The sequence below is a fragment of the Juglans regia genome, chromosome 11 (assembly GCF_001411555.2).
Source record: "Juglans regia cultivar Chandler chromosome 11, Walnut 2.0, whole genome shotgun sequence".
Lineage (NCBI taxonomy): Eukaryota > Viridiplantae > Streptophyta > Magnoliopsida > Fagales > Juglandaceae > Juglans > Juglans regia.
This window is the reverse complement of record NC_049911.1, coordinates 24,823,074-24,839,353: the sequence shown is the minus strand read 5'-3', so window position 1 is coordinate 24,839,353 and position 16,280 is coordinate 24,823,074. Positions and strand designations below refer to the sequence as shown.

The 16,280-nt window shown below is 36.8% G+C and overlaps 1 pseudogene; it reads left to right on the top strand.

The window, feature by feature from the left end:
* Positions 1-1,419: 1,419 nt before the first annotated feature.
* LOC108994120 lies at positions 1,420-7,643 on the top strand (annotated as a pseudogene).
* Positions 7,644-16,280: the final 8,637 nt, after the last annotated feature.

The following is a 16,280-nucleotide window of genomic DNA, read 5'->3' as shown; positions in this document are numbered from 1 at the left end:
TCTCATGTGAAATATTAAATCTATTTTACAAGAAAATGAGTTTTACGTATCATATCAAATCACGCCATAAATTTATAAGTGTACTTAAAATAGAATATCTTTGTATACCAAACATTTTCTTAAAAGAAATAAAGATGTGTTAATTATTTTACATGTCTTCGATATATCAATGCTACACACGATCTAATATATATAATATATAATGGGAATGCAGCTAGCGAACCAGTTTCCTTCCATTTTGATTTGTTTATAATATCTATCTCAATGGTCTAAGCTGATTCTCAAAGCAATCAATGACATATATATATATATATGTTGATACTGTACGTGAATGCCATATATATTTTGGAACCATAAGTAATTAGACGTGGGTCTCACGATCATCTAATTAATTGAACATCTGATCACCAGTACGTACTGATCACCCACCCTCCCATTTGGGAGGTTTTTCACTATTATTTGAACAATTGATCCAAACTCTCTAACTCAAATTCCAAAGAAATCAAATCAATTTGATTTTAGCCAAGCGTTTTGGTATATGGAGTTCTGAATCTAATTAATTGGCCAGCCATGGTGGCTATACACATGATCAGATTAACTAAATTCTTCTTCATTGATCTTTCACGAAATTGGTCGATTTCAACTTGAGTACGTATATACTGCCCTTACAACCAACTGAAATCTTTGAAATGTTTGTGTTTGCCAACTCAATATCACAGGCCGTTTGATTATGTAGCCGAAGTGTTAATTGGAACATTCAATTAGTAATTAATTGGATCATCTTAATTTTATCATCTTAATCTCATAAATCCTAATTGATTTGAATGAAAAATAATAAAATCCAAAATAAAAATAACATTTTACTACCATAAATCCACGATCAATAAGCTGCTGAAAAAAAAAACTTGGACAAAGTTATGCCTAGACCGCTATCACGCCACCAACGTACAGGCTGCAAGAATCCAAGATCAAGTAGTTGACTTTACGAATACATCCCACTCGTAATATTCCCATGCATCCAAACAACCTTCCATATATTGTATTAAACAATTTAAACAAATTGCCGGTTCTGCCTTCATCCAGTCCCTGATCTCCTATAAATTCAACACATCCCAACACAAACTGTTCAACTTCTTACTTTCTTAATCGCAATGGCTTCCAAGCTTTTCTCTCCATAACAATTTTATTTTTCGTTCTCTTCCCCTTCTCTGCCATTCTATCTTATGCATATTAATAGATCAACACAATTCCTGAAATTCATTCCTTGTATATTATTGTGCTAGTGTAGCAAATTTATATAAGGTTTGTACAACATTCTAGAGAATTCGAAAAGAATCAAAGTGGTTACAACTTGAGACAAAAAACAGAAAGAAAGGTGTCTACGGTTCCTCTGTAGTAGCTCTTGATTTCTCTGCAGTGATGTTTGTTGCATTTGATTTCTCTGCAGTGATGTTTGTTGAGGCATCAGTGGAGTCTATGTTAATACGCCCCCTCGAGTCCAAAGGTGTATCAACAACCTTGAGACTCGATCTAAGTCTGAAAAATCTGTATGCAACTAGTGGTTTGGTGAAAATATCAGCGAGTTGGTCGTTAGAGCTGATGAAGGAGATATTTAAAGACTTGGCAGCAACTCGAGCTCTGACGAAGTGAAAGTCAATCTCCATATGCTTTGTTCTTGAGTGAAAAACTGGGTTGGCAGCCAAGTAGGTGGCTCCAATATTATCACACCACAGTGTTGGAGCATGACTAAGAGGTAACCCTAGTTCTGAAATAAGTGTTTGAAGCTAGATGATCACAGCTGCTGAAGAGGCGACAGCTTTGTACTCTGCTTCAGTACTGGACCTTGCAATAGTTCGTTGCTTTTTGGAGCTCCAAGAAATCAAGTGGTTACCCAAGTAAATGCAATATCCACCGGTAGACCTTCTGTCATCCGGACATCCAGCCCAATCCGCATCCGAATAGGCATGCAATTGAAAAGAAGATTGAGAGGAGAAGTAGAGTCCATGATTGATTGTAGCTTTCAAGTATCGTAGTATGCATTTCATAGCAACCGAGTGAGGTAATTTAGGTGTGTGCATGAACTGACACACCTTATTTACCGCATAAGAGATGTCGGGTCTTGAGAGAGACAAATATTGTAATCCTCCAACTATGCTTCTATACATGGTGACATCATCAAAACTAGGAGAATCCAGCTTAGAGAGTTTTGAAGATGCAGCCATGGGGGAAGTGATAGACTTGGCATGTAACATATTACTGCGGGTAAGAAGATCTTTAATGTATTTTCGTTGGGACAGCAGCAAACCATTACTCATTTGAGTAATTTCCAACCCAAGAAAATATGGGAGAGGTCCAAGATCCTTTACAGGAAAAACCAAGCTTAAGTTTCTAATGAAGGTGTCAATAGCCGTAAGGTTAGAAGCAGTGATTATAAAATCATCGACATACACCAACAAGTAGATGTGCAGATCACCATGATGAAGTGTAAATAAGGAAACATCAGATTGAGAAGCCACAAAACCATAATCTAACAACCATGAGCTCAGTTGAGCAAACCAAGCCCATGGGGTCTGTTTGAGACCATAAATGGCCTTATGTAGCTTACAAATGTAATCAGGAAACTGAGGATTGATAAAGCCTTGAGGTTGATGCATGTATACCTGATCTGTGAGTATTCCATGAAGGAACGCATTCTGAATGTCAAGTTGCCGGAGTGGCCATCCACGAGCGACAGCAATTGACAGAATGAGTCGGATTGTAGGGGCTTTTACCACAGGACTAAAGGTCTCATGAAAATCGAGACCGTGCTGTTGGTGGAGGCTACAAGCCTTGCTTTTCTCCGTTCGATAGTCCCATCGGCATGAAGCTTTGTTTTGTATACCCACCTGCAAACAAGAACATTGATGGAAGGGTTAGGAGGCACTAAGGACTAGGTGTTATTTTGGATTAAGGCATGATACTCCTGGGACATAGCTGCACGCCATGACGAGTGCTTAGAAGCTTCGGTATAGCTGGTAGGAGATTCAGGTGGAGAGACCGTAGTAGTGAGGCATGACCAAGAAGGGAACGGGATTATGCCATCCAATCGAACACGAGGTCTAGATGAGTTGGTCTGTGCACGTGTGATGATGGGTGAGCGGCGTGGAATGAGAAAAGAAGTGGGAGGTGCAGAGGGTGCTGAGGAATTAGGGATTTGAATGTGCGAAATAGAGTTTGGGGAAGGAGAAGGAGAAATGGACGGGTGACAAGAGTTATTTGGTAAAGCGATTGGGCCTGGGTCGAGGAGTGAAGGAAGTGGATTAAGAAGAGGCAAGGAAGCCTGAGTAGAAGTCGGGTTATGTGGCGTGATGACTGGGCTGAGCTGAGATTCAGAGTAGGGAAAATGGCCTTCATGAAATATTACATCACGGGAGTAGTACAAACAATGGGTTTTTAAATCCATGCATTTATAGCCTTTGTGTGTGGGACTATAACCTAAAAAGAGACACGGGGAGGATCGATAATTTAGCTTGTGAGAGTTATAAGGTCTAAGATTTGGGAAGCATTGACAGCCAAAGACCTTAAGAAAATTATAGTCAGGATCATGGTGATAAATTTGATAAAATGGAGATTTATTTTTTAGAGTTGATGTGGATAAACGATTTATGATGTAAACAGCAGTTTCAAAGGCATCAGCCCAAAAGGTAAAGGGGAGAGATGCTTGGGCCAAGAGAGCAAGCCCAGTGTTAACTATGTGTCGATGTTTTCTCTCAACAAGCCCATTTTGTTGATGGGTATGTGGACAAGAAAATCGATAATGAATTCCAATTTTTTGACAATGAGACGTAAGAGGTTTGAATTCACCACCTCCATCGGTTTCAAGGGTGATGAGTTTAGTGTTAAAGAGACGTTCAACATATGGCAAAAAAATTGAAAAAATATGTGAGACATCTGATTTTGCTTTTAAAGGATAAAACCAAGTGTACCGAGTGAATTGACTACAAATGACAGATAGTATTTAACCCTTCTCTAGAAACAGAGTGGGCTGGACCCCATATATCAGCACAAACTAATTCAAGAGGTTTAGATGAATGGGCCTTTGTTGAAGAAAAAGGAAGCTGATGAACTTTAGCAAGTGGGCACTCGGTGCACTGGAAGGCAGACTCATGTGAAGAAACTTTCAAACAGTTGGAATGCGAGATACGAGACAGCGTGGAGGATTGAGGATGACCCAGCCTTCGATGCCATTGAGACAGAGAGGTTTTCTCGCCTAGATGAGCTTATGGAGATGGAAGGGAGGAGGATGAGGAGGGCTGCACGGATGGAAAAACGTAGAGCCCATCACAGAGTGGTCCGGTGAGGAGGGTCTGCTTCGTCGAGAATTTGGACATAGAGATAAGGTTCTTGGTGATGTTAGGAACGTGAAGCACATTTTTAAGTAAGAAAGAGGAGGAGGTAGAAGATAAGGAGGAAGCACCCGTGTTTTGTATTGGAAGACTCGATCCGTCCCCTACACACACTTGATCACTACCACAGTATGGTTCTGAAGGGAGATTCAGATTATTGTAGTCATGTGTTATATGGTGAGTTGCAGCTGAGTTTGGGTACCAGGTGGACTTCTGAAAATTGCTTGGTGTGGTGAAGTTGGCAGAGAAAGATGTAGGTGCTGCAAATTGGTAGCTATGGTCAAAACGATGGAAGCATTGTAGAGCCACATGACCTGCCTTCCCACCAACCTGACAGGATGGGCGTTGTGTGGGTGTTGAGGTATTCTGCACTGTTGGTGAGAAGCAGCGACCACCACATGAAGGATGATCAGATCTTCCTCTACCATTGCGACCACGTCCACCACGGAACTGGTTACGACCACGTCCACTGGTATTGGTGAAATTCGCAGATGGCTCAACCGAAAATGGTGTTTGTGCACTATGAGCAAGCCGACTTTCATGTACTAGCAATAGCTGGTATAGTTCATTGGAGGAAATCGACTCAGCTCATGTTGTCACAGGGGTGATAAAAGAATCATAGGCTGAGCCAAGACCAGTGAGAAGATAAGTAACAAAATCTGCATCAGGTAATGGAGAACCAGTGGCTGAAAGAATATCAGCTAGAGACTGCACTTTACTAAAATAATCAGTAATACTTTGGTCACCACGGGTAAAATTGGCTAATTGAAACCGAACGTGAAAACGATTGGCTTGAGAGTGAGATGTAAATAGGGAGGAGAGGGAAAGCCATAGCGCACGAGAGGTGTTTGAGGAAAGGACATGGCCAAGGATTGATTCCAAAAGAGATGAGAATAAAATGCTAAGAACCACTTGATCAATACGTTTCCAAGAGGAATACGCTGGATTAGGTGCAGTGGAATCTGGAAGAACTGCTGGAGGAGCAGCAAGTGTGCCATCAACGTACTGATATAAATCTTGCCCGCGGAGGTAAGCAGAGATTTGGACTTTCCATAGTGGATAGTTATCGGTAGTAAGTTTAGTGGTGACAAGATGAGAGAAGGCAGAAATGTTTGTAGAAGGAGGAGAAGGAAGGGGATTAGAGATGGCCATGGATCAGATTTGCAAAGACTGTAAGTCTCTGGCTCTAAGATACCATAATAGATTAACACAATTCCTGGAATTCATTCCTTGTATATTATTGTGCTAGTGTAGCAAATTTATATAAGGTTTGTACAACATTCTAGAGAATCCAAAAAGAATCAAAGTGGTTACAACTTGAGACAAAAAAAAGAAAGAAAGGTGTCTACGGTTCCTCTACAGTAGCTCTTGATTTCTCTGCAGTGATGTTTGTTGCACTTGATTTCTCTGCAGTGATGTTTGTTGAGGCATCAGTGGAGTCTATGTTAATACATACAGCTCTGATCTCACTAATCCTGTCCCGCCTAAAACCATTTGCAGGTCTACCCGGCATTCTTCCTTTTGCAAATCCTTGCTTCCGAACCGTAATGCCAATGTCTTCCACTCTGGCCAATTTTTTATTTTGAAATCACTTCTGCAATCATGCAAGTTTTCAAAAATGGTGGACGCGTATCTGCAACGTAGGCCCAATTTGTCCAAACCCACAATACGTTCCCTTGAAGATTGTAAACTGCTTGCAGGCTTGAGCGTGGATTTCCTTCAAACCTCCTACAAAACTGTCAATAAAACTAGCATTGCTCTCTCCTGCTTGGAGGTCGATGACGTCCAAGCATTGCTTAGTGCCATTTTAACTAACCAGCAAACATGTTTGGATGGTATAGTGAACACGGCGTCAGATTCGAGCATAAAGAATGATCTCTTATGGAAACTTTCTAATTACACTAAGCTCCATGGTGTTTCTCTTGCCTTGTTCACCAAGGGTTGGGTGCCTATGAAGAAGTATTGCTCCCTGCCAAAGAGGAAACATCCTGCATTCCGAAATGGATGCTTACCATTGAAAATGAACAGCAATAAGCGAGCAATTTATGAGGAGCAAGACAAAGCTTCTTCAGACATATGGCCAGGATGAAGAGGTTAAAGTTTTTGATATTGTGATTGTCTGTAAAGATGGATATGGAAACTTCACCACTATCAATGAAGCCATTGATGCTGCTCCAAACAACACGGCAGCTTCTGATGGGTACTTCTTGATCTATATCACGGTCGGTGTTCACCAAGAGTATGTGTCCATTCCAAAGAACAAAAAGTATTTATTGATGATTGGAGAGGGTATCAATCAGACTATTATCACAGGCAACCGAAGTGCTGATGATGGGTGGACAACATTCAACTCCGCAACCTTTGGTAAGAAACTATATCTAGCTTCGACATTTTAGGGATGTACATTATGTTGAATTAGGTTCAATGCATTTGACATTCTGTAACAAGCTTAATTATCCTCTTTGATGGGCTTTCTGCTAACTTTCAAATCAATATTGCAGCGCAGTGAACATAACTTTTTGCAACATTGTTGGGGCATTTAAGCATCAGGCAGTCGCACTTCGAAGTGGGGCAGACATGTCCACATTTTATCGCTGCAGTTTTGAGGGGTAGCAAGCAACCTTATACACACACTCTCTCAGGCAGTTCTATAGGGAATGAGATATCTATGGGACAATTGACTTCATATTCGAAAATGCTGCCGTTGTTCTCCAAAACTGCAACATATATCCTCGACTCCCAATGAATGGACAATTCAATACCATCACAGCTCAAGGTCGAACAGACCCAAATCAAAACACGGGTATTTCAGTTCATAATTGTACAATTAGACCAGACGATGATTTGGCTGCACGCGGTGGTACTACTCAAACATACCTAGGGAGGCCATGGAAGGACTACTCATGGACAGTTTACATGCAATCTTTCATGGACAGTTTTATAAATCCTGCAGGTTGGCATGAATGGAGTGGAAGTTTTGCACTAAACACATTGTATTATGCAAAGTATGGCAATAGAGGACGTGGGTCAAACACTGCAGATAGAGTGGCATGGCTTGGTTACCATATCATTAACACCAATACCGATGCTGCTAATTTTACGGTGCCTTTCCTCTTGGATGGGGATGATTGGTTACCTGAAACAGGAGTTCCTTTTTCCAACAGCTTAATAGGAGCTACTCTATTTTTCTTTTCTTTTTTTGGACAATCTGCACAAATGATTCCTTCGATGTGCCCTTCTCTTTTTTCTCCTCCTTGATGCCTAATTTTCTATGATTGTTTTAACTAAATAATTCAACACAAGATCAGGTGATAAGCTTGGCAAGTACGTATTTGTGCACTACTTGACTCTATACTATTTGATATTTTTAATTTCATTATTTTCAAGGCTTCAGGAATTTGGTATTCATGTAATATTCATATATATGGAAATATCGAATGCAGCAATAGTTCCATGGTGTTAGCAAACTTAGCATATATGTCAACATTTTATGGCTTCAGGCTGCAGCTCTAAGCCTGAGGGGCTCCGGGCAACCTTGTACGCACATTCTTTTAGGCAATTCTACCGGGAATGTGACATGCATGGGATAGTTGTTGGAAGTTTAAACAAATCCAATGTATGAAACTTTTGTGCATTCTACAAAGAAAACTTTTCGATTTTTCAAGAGTTTCTTTTATCAAAGTTATCTTTTTATTTTTTGATAATGTGTCCTTTTATTTTTTTAAGAGTAACTCAATGGTCATAAAGTATGATGAGTCTTATATGCCTATATATAGGTTGATGCATTGTAATCTATTTTTTAAGAGAGCAAGAAAGGTTTTGATAAATTTCTCCCTTCAAATTGGTATCAGAGTCAGGTCACGATACATTCAGAATTTTCTAGAAATGGCCTCCAATTGTCCAACAACAAATTTCAAAACTTTTGAAAGATAATTATGGGATATGTTCTATCCAAATGAGAGCCCTATTTGGGTCTCAAGATCTGCTGGATATTGTTACTGATGGATTTACAGAGCCCACAGAGGCACAAGAAGCCACATACACTGTAAATGAGAAGCGGACTCTTAAAGAGCAAAGAATGAAGGATAAAAATGCATTATTCATACTCTATCAAGGGTTTGATGATGCTACTTTTGAAAAAGTTGCCGAAGCAACGACAAGTAAACAAGCGTGAGAGATTCTTGCCTCTAATTTCAAAGGAGATGAACGGGTGAGATGAGTTCGCCTGCAAACATTACGAGGCTAGTGCTATACAATGTATACATGAAGGAAGGTGAAATGGTGTCCTATTATTACTCACGATTGTTGGTGATCGTGAATAGTTTTAAAAGAAATAATGAGTAGAAAGAAATAAGGATATTGATGTTTGCTATTTCATTGTCGGTTACCATTTTTGGCTAAAGAAGTAATCACGATTCGATGTCAAAAGCTTGCCAAGTTAGAGATTGAGATTGTAAAATCAGTGAAAGTGGCGTTTATTTTGGGGGTGGTGGCCGGGAGATAATTAATTAAACAAGCTTTGTAAAATCAGTGTAACGAGCGTAAATCATTCCTCACATAAATCATGAGCCAAGATTTGGAGACTTTTCGATAACTTCCTTTGTTTAGTTTGGATAGTTGAATGGTCTATAGCTATAGCTTAACCTGTTATTTGGTGTAGCTTTTGCGGATATTTATTTTCTATAACAATCTATAATGTTTGTATACGTACGCACGGGAAAATATAATATCTATTCCCCCTTGAGATTATACTTTGTAATTTGCTCGTGGATTTCTTAAGGAAGTTTTATCCAAAAATAAAAAAAACAACCATAAAAGGTGTTCTAAGTTGTTTTCCCAACTGCCAAGATCATTTGGATCAATTGACATCACCTCCTTTTTTTTTTTTTTTAATTAAGGAACCGCTTGTATTCATACTGTAAAATCATTCATTACAATGCTTGTCTTTCTCTAAGCATCTAGTCACAAAATCTGGACTCTCTTCTATCCACACTTTCTTAGAATCTAAGTATAGAGTTGTTTTTGCCAAGGTGTGTGCTACTGTATTTTTCTCTCTATTACAAACCTCACATGCCAATTAGTTCTATCATAAAGGAAATTCTTTATTTCTTGTATAATGTTCTCATAGTATGAAAGGTCTTCATTATCTATCGTTACTAACTGCATTGATAATAATATGTGTGTCCACTTCTAAGATCACCTTGGTAAAGTTCATATCTCTGCATAATTTCGTTGTTCTCCATAAAGCATAGCTCTTTGCTATGGTTGGTTGATGAACATTTCTTCTTTGGTCACACGTTACAGCCATCACTTCCCCTTTCTCGTCTCTAATGATGATCCATATTCTCATCTTTCTAGTTCTTTGATTCCAAAGCTGCATCCCAATTGGCCTTCACGAAATTCTCCATTGGCTTTCTCCATCGCTGACCATTACTCTCTGTATTTGCTGGTCTTTTGGGGCTCTTCAAGGACTGTTGGGCTAATTGAAATTCTTGCATCCTTCCTTTGTTGATTTGATCACTTTACTGGGACTCCGGAGTGTTTTATAAAAAAATAAACCCATTCCTTCCAATCCACAAACCCCTCATTATTGTAGTTGTTTCTTCCACTTCTAAATTATTTAGCTTCACCCTTAGCTTCTCCCATAGATTAAGCAAGTCTTCTTCTGCAGTTTTCCATTTCTAAACTGGATTCATGGCCACTGCCCATACATCATTAGCTGCAGGATATTGCCATAAGACATGCATCACAGACTCATCTTCTTGTAGGCAAGTAGGGCAGTGAGGATTTTCAACAATTTTTTTTGTTGAACAAATTCCTTCTTGTAGCAAGCAGGTCATTCCCTACTTTCCATAAGAAAATATTCACTTTCTCAGGAACATTCAGGCCCCAAAGGTTCTTACATCTACTATCCATCTCACACTCCCCTGAGGATTCACCTTGTATGGTTTTTTTCCTTTCAATCTCCACATAGTATACACTTTTAACTGAGAATAAACCCTTCTCTGAGGGATCCCAGATCAGTTTGTCTTCTGCATTCGAGTTGCTTAATGGAATACAGTAAATTTGATCTGCCTCCTCCTTCGTAAAGATACTCCTGATCAGTTCTTCATTTCATTCACCTTTTTGCTGAATAATAAGCTCTTTTACTCTTGCATTTTTGTTCAAGATCGATATAGGAGATTGCAACTTAAAGGAGGCTGCGGAGGATAACCATTTATGACCCTAAATCTTGATGTTGTTGCCATTTCCAACCCTCCATCTCAAACTCCCATTTAACAACCCCATGGCACCCCCACACACTTCGCCAAATCAGAGATGGTTTGTTGCCCAATTTTGTTTCCAGCAGTGATGTCTTTCTGAAATACTTCTCTCTAAAGATCATTGCCACCAAGCTATTGGGATTCTTGATAAATCTCCAACCTTGCTTGGATAGCAAAGCTGAATTGAAACTCTCTAAGTCCCTGGAACACAAGCCTCCTTTCCCTTTCTGTTTCCCTATCTTCTCTCAGCTTCTCCACTGCACATTATTGTTCTTTTGTTCCTCACTAAGAGAACTAAGGACCGAATCCCCTAAATATATATATATATATATATATATATATATATATATATATAAAGTTGTTTTTCCAACCGTTAACATGATGGGTAAACTTCCCACTTTCTAATTAAGGAGATGCAATTTCAAGAATTTTAATTGTTCCAAGTTAGCTAATTAGAAATATGTGCAATTTGTACAGAATCACTACAATAATTTTACGTGTGTGGCATAAGAAACGCTCCACTTGAGGATTGATGAAGACTCCATCTAATGTCTATAATCGTTCATCATTAACTCCATTACGAATGATTTAACAACAAAACACAGCAAGAGTTTAAAATGTGACTTTTAAATAACTATTTAAATATTATTTAAATTTTTAAATAGAATACGGCTTTACCTAAAATTTAAAATTTTATATTTGATATAATAACTTAAATTAGGCCTCATCGTAAATTTTCTCTTAAGTTACAATTTAGGAAAATTATTTAAAAGTATAAATACTCATTGATTTAGATATAAGATTTTGTATCTGGGCCTTGCACAGAGTAGAAATATTGAGAATGGTTCTTTATTTAAAATTTAGTTTAATTTAATGACATAAATATATATATATATATATATATATATATATATATATATAAATTCTTTAAAAACGCAATAGAAATAAAGTTCAGTTTTATTTAAGGGGCCTTGCATATAAGGGGGGATCTTAGGCAATGGCCTAAGTGGCCTTGCCTTTGAGCCGGCTCTGGCTCGGGTACTTACTCCCTTTCTCCTTCCATTTGTCCTTTCATGGCTTAAGCTTTTATGTCTTATTTTTCCTTCGGAAGAAAAACAGTCGATCTCACGCACCACCCACAACCAAAGGTCCAAAGCCACATGCGCCTCTCACATATTCTTAGGCCTCAAGATTTTTGAGACCTAACCAGTCACACCCCCCCCATAACTGGCCCATGGTCTCCACACACTCGTATAAATTTGTGTGCACCTGAAAGCTATGATCAGGTCAACCCTCAATTTTCCTATCTTACTACTTTTCCAAAATCCAAAATCAACGTACTGTCGTGTCCAAGTCTGTTGAATAAGAGACGAAAACCATCTACAACTGTAACAATTTCTACCGAACTGAGACAACCTCATCGACAACATCATCTCACAGTTTTAGTGGAAATCTTGGCCATAGCTTTAAGGATTGCTAACAATAATCACCTTTCTTTTTAGTCTTCGCTTGGACCATATTACAGTCTATCGGCCGACAGAACATGGGCCTGTCCCACTCAGTTTGGCGCGATTATAGGAGTTCCCCACCCTACCACCTATTGTACTTTAAATTATTATAATAAAATCACTTGCTTTGAAAAACTATCCCATGCAATTGCATCATGAATTCGTGCGACTGTTCATCCAACCCGAGTCATTGGAAATATTTTTAATATGATACTGATAAAATAAGATTAGATAAAAAGAGATAAGAAATTTAAAATTATTATTATATTAAATTATAATAATTATATTAAATGAGATGTAATATGATAAATTGTTTGGTTTGTATAATCAAACTAATCCAATCAATTTCAAACCCTAATCTTGTTTCGAAAAAATTGACATTTTTTACAAGATTCGATTGCAATTTTTTATTTTTGTATTTATTTTTATTTTAATCAAAATTTAGCAAATTCACTTTACCCATATTTCGGGTGATTTGGATAGAAAGTCGTCAGATTGGCCTAATAACTATCAAAGTGTAATCGGAATTTTTTCGATTTTCCACCCGTTTCTCATTGGGTCCGTAATTTTCGGGCATGCGTCGGCTGGCGGCTTTTTATTCGTACACTTTTGCAAATTTGAGTTAGACCAACCGCAATAGGATTGGATACATAAATATGAATATGGTACGCCACCGCTTAATGCTTCCGCTGCCTCCTCCCGCTTGATGTGGATTCCCGTGACATCAATTTTAAATATTAAAAAAAAAATCTGAATTAGGCTTCATTTGTATTAGTAATTCATCCGAATTCATCTCATCTCATCTCATCATTACAATTTTATCAAATTCTTACACAAAATACAATAAACAATTCAATTTTTTCAAATTTTAAATTTTTTTTCAAATTTTCACAAAAATATAATAAATAATTCAATTTTATTCTATTATTCACAAACTATCTCAACTCATCTCTAAATCTAAACTACTCCGACTTCTTTCGTTTTTGTTCTTCTCTCCCAAATAACAAACTCTAACTCCAATCTCCACTTCGTAGCATTTTTTTCTGCCCTGGTCTTGCCTTCTTCGAATCTTCCATTCCAACACAGAAAAAATTTGCTCCCAAATAATAAACCCCAACTCCACATTGTAAAAATCTTCCCCTACCCTGTTCTTGTCTTCTATGAATCATCCATCCCAACTCCACATCGTAAGTTGGAGACAGAATGCAAATTTAGAAAAGCAGTAAATGATTGTCAGTATAACCATAAGACCTAGATATACAAATTTCTCTCAAATCTGGAAGAAGGAAAATGGAAAAAACATGTAATTTTCACAAAAATTTATCTTTCCATAGAAATAAAAAGCAACACATTATGTCACAAACCCAAAACAGACTATAGAAAAAGAAACAGAATAAACACTTACAAGTTGCAACTAAGAAAACTCTACGCAAAACGAAACAGTCATCCATACCACTCAATAAACTCACATGATACAACTTCTTATATAAACCATAAAAGAAATCAACTTGAAATTCTAGGAGTTACAAATTTGAACACAGATTCGAATGATTTCATATCCCTATGTTCGGTGCCCAAGAAAACAACGGAAAAGAAATCTGAAAATTTGAGGTTGCTATGAATTTCACGAATTGAAATGGATCTCTTGCCATGCGGATTGGATGTCGGTGGAGATCTGACGAAGGAGCCGAAGGAAGGCTTATCGTGGTTGGGGACTTTCAACTTCTGAAGGAGGGGGGCAGGGGGGGGACGCGTTTTAGTTTTTTTTATTTAATTAATAAAACACAATGGCATGCCACCTCAAGAAATCGGTATTAATGGTAGCATTACCCCCATAAATATATACCTACCAATATATACATACACATTATTTATATATTAATAATATATATGTGTGTGTTTTTGTTAGACCCGTGGGTAATTCGTAGGACCCAGATTTGTTTTTATAACACTTCTCATCTCACTTAATATAATTATTACAATTTTTTTAAATTCTTATAAGAAATAAAATAAATAATTCAATTTTTTTAAAATTTTAAAATAAAAATAATGTTAAAAAAATATATTTTAATAATATTTTATTTAATTTTTAAATTTAACATAGAAATGCTTTAGGTCCTGAATGGATTTTTTTATTTATTTAATGATTAGGAAAGTATTTTTTAATGATGTTGTGAATTTTTTTATTTTTTTAAAAATATTTGTAATGATTAAAAAAATATATTAAAAAAATGAAAAGAAAAATAAAATATAAAATATACTTTTCAGAACAATTATTCGGGACATTTTTTTGGGATGTGTAGTGCTGCTCAATTTAATATCAATACATTAAAAGCAAACCAGGCTGCTTGAATAGAAGGGAAATAATAAATGAAAAGACCATGCATCAAATTCTCGTCAATTATCGACGATTCTTCATGACATAATAAATACGTACGATCGATCCGTTCTGAAAAAGTCAATTCAATGGGAATAGCCTTACGTCTAGGGAACCAGTACTAGGATTTAGGAAACATTAATTAGACACGAGAGCTGGTTTTGATCGAACCTTAAATATTTATATATATATATATATATATATATATGTAATCTAACTTATAATTAATTACCTCAAAAAGTCTAATTAAATTATTGACCATGCATATATGTCATGAAACTACATAATTAATAGCCTAAATTATATAATGGCTTTAATTAATTAATCTAATATAGCAATCTCTCGAATTAATTGGCAATGATCATTTTCTGATTCTGGGTTGGATGTAAATCATATATTTGATATTTCATACCAACTTTCGTATATCTAGCTAGCTAGCTTGCCCTCATCTCGAGATTGTCTCCTTTATTACTATGAGTTTTATTACTATGAGTTTTGTCATGTATAAATAAATTTGAGTATTAATCTTAGTGTTAATATTATTACTTTCATATTTTAAATATAAATTAATATTATTTTTAATAAAATTTACTTTCTGACTAATCATATTGAATGAGTGCACGTATTAGTGCGCAGAATCGCTTATAATTAAATTTTTCCTATTAATATATATCCAACTCATGTATATATCAAGAAGTTCATTTTTTTTTATACTAGTAAACGTATTAATTTGACCAATCCAAATGATCAATCTTTGTTAAGTATTACGTACATTGCAAGTGAGAAAGCTAGACATTTATATGAGTAATTAATGCTAGGTACAAGTTTTAAATGTATAAATTTTTTATAAAAATGTAGGTTTCATCAAGAAAAATAAATTTTTCACACTTTTTTATAGTAGGATCCACTTTTTTATAAAAGACTTATACGGGACTTGTACATTTGAAACTTGTATATATCATTTCTCTTTATATAACTTACTTTTTCTTGGAGCTAGCTAGAGATGCATTTTTGTTTATTAATTAATCATTAATTATATACCCGGGCCGAATGTTTTATTAGAAAAATAATGTTATTTGCCTAGCTATTTGCACATGATCTTCCATGTACATGATACCGTAGCTAGGCACATGATGTTCCCCAAACTAACGAGAATTTCAACATCTGCATGTGTGTGCACACTGTGTACACGTAAACAGCAGAGAAATAAGGACCCTATAGTCATGCATGATCATTGGCCGAGTCGGTGGTTTAGGAGTTTTCTAAAACCAGCCCCTAGCTGCGTCCAATCCAAGTAAGAAGACCAGGATCCGTCCAGCCTGCTACTGGCTTTGTTTTCTTTGACCCTACACCTGCAGCTTCTTGAGAATGTTGGCCCAAAGTTTAATCCAAATATGTTTGGATGCATGGATTCAAACTTTCAAAGTCACAACGAATTATATATATAATCCACGTCTTTTGACTTTGTTGGGCAGATTCAAATGAGCAACTTAATTTGAACGACTGCAGTCTGCATCATTTAATAATAATTGAACTACAACGAATCTATCTTTTATTCAGATTGTAGCTCTGGAAACAATCAAGGATGTGACCGTTTCCGTTTCTTCAATGAAAGTGGGTCGATCGCATTAACCAGTTTTAAAAAAAGAAAACACTAGGACCGGGAAGCTTCGCTCTCTTTTGCAGCAGCACATGATGTTTACGCGTTAAGTTCCTCCTAGATAGGTTCTACCTAGTGCTGGTATAT